Source organism: Schistocerca gregaria, chromosome 1 (genome assembly GCF_023897955.1).
Source record: "Schistocerca gregaria isolate iqSchGreg1 chromosome 1, iqSchGreg1.2, whole genome shotgun sequence".
Lineage (NCBI taxonomy): Eukaryota > Metazoa > Arthropoda > Insecta > Orthoptera > Acrididae > Schistocerca > Schistocerca gregaria.
The window spans coordinates 1,113,390,040-1,113,390,924 of NC_064920.1; positions in this window are offsets into that span (position 1 = coordinate 1,113,390,040).

Consider the following 885-nt stretch of genomic DNA (forward strand, 5'->3'; position numbering starts at 1 on the left):
CTGGTGGGGATTCGGGCAACTGACTCGGTAACAAAAGTACACTACAGGCCATTAAAATTGCTACACCAAGAAGAAATGCAGATGATAAACGGGTATTCATTGGACAATTATATTATACTAGAACTGACATGTCCTTACATTTTCACGCAATTTGGGTGCATAGATCCTGAGAAATCAGTACCCAGAACAACCTCCTCTGGCCGTAATAACCTCTGGCCGCTGAGTCAAACAGAGCTTGGATGGCGTGTACGGCCTTGATACGCCTGGGCATTGAGTCAAACAGAGCTTGGATGGCGTGTTCAGGTACAGCTGCGCATGCAGCTTCAACACGATACCACGGTTCATCATGAGTAGTGACTGGCGTATTGTGACGTGCCAGTTGCTCGGCCACCACTGACCAGACGTTTTCAATTGGTGAGAGATCTGGAGAATGTGCTGTCAGGGCAGCAGTCGAACGTTTTCTGTATACAGAAAGGCCCGTACAGGACCTGCAACATGCGGTCTTGCATTATCCTGGTGAAATGTAGGTCTTCGCAGGGGTCGAATGGAGGGTGGAGCCACGGGTCGTAACACATCTGAAATGTAACGTCCACTGTTCAAAGTGCTGTGAATGCGAACAAGAGGTGACCGAGACGTTAATTCCATAAATTATCTGGGAGTACACATTAGGAGTGATTTAAAATGGAATGATCATATAAAGTTGATTGTCGATAAAGCAGATGCCAGACTGAGATTCATTGGAAGAATCCTAAGGAAATTCAATCCGAAAACATAGGAAGTAGGTTACAGTACTCACGTTCGCCCACTGCTTGAATACTGCTCAGCAGTGTGGGATCCGTACCAGATAGGGTTGATAGAAGAGATAGAGAAAAACCAACGGAGAGC